Raw genomic sequence first — 309 nt, 5'->3', positions numbered from 1 at the left:
AGATAGCCACTCTGAAATCTGTGAAAGACAGATACATTTATCCTTTCACAAGAATTTTCACTTGGAATTATACATCTGATTTCTTTTCAGCTTTATGAATTACTTTCCTAGTATTGCAGCTTTGAACAAGTAAATAACGAGCCCTTTCTGACACTAGCCAATAGAAACCTTATTCTTTTTGACTGTGTATTCTCAAACGACATCCTAAGAGGTTATAAAACCTCATCTTTTTCAGGATCCTGCAGGAGTTTGTCCAGTTTCTCTAAGAGGGTAACAGAGAGAGGCAAGGTGGTAAGTGGTAAATGCTGA

This window comes from Lytechinus variegatus, chromosome 12 (genome assembly GCF_018143015.1).
Source record: "Lytechinus variegatus isolate NC3 chromosome 12, Lvar_3.0, whole genome shotgun sequence".
Lineage (NCBI taxonomy): Eukaryota > Metazoa > Echinodermata > Echinoidea > Temnopleuroida > Toxopneustidae > Lytechinus > Lytechinus variegatus.
This window is presented reverse-complemented; position numbering follows the sequence as displayed.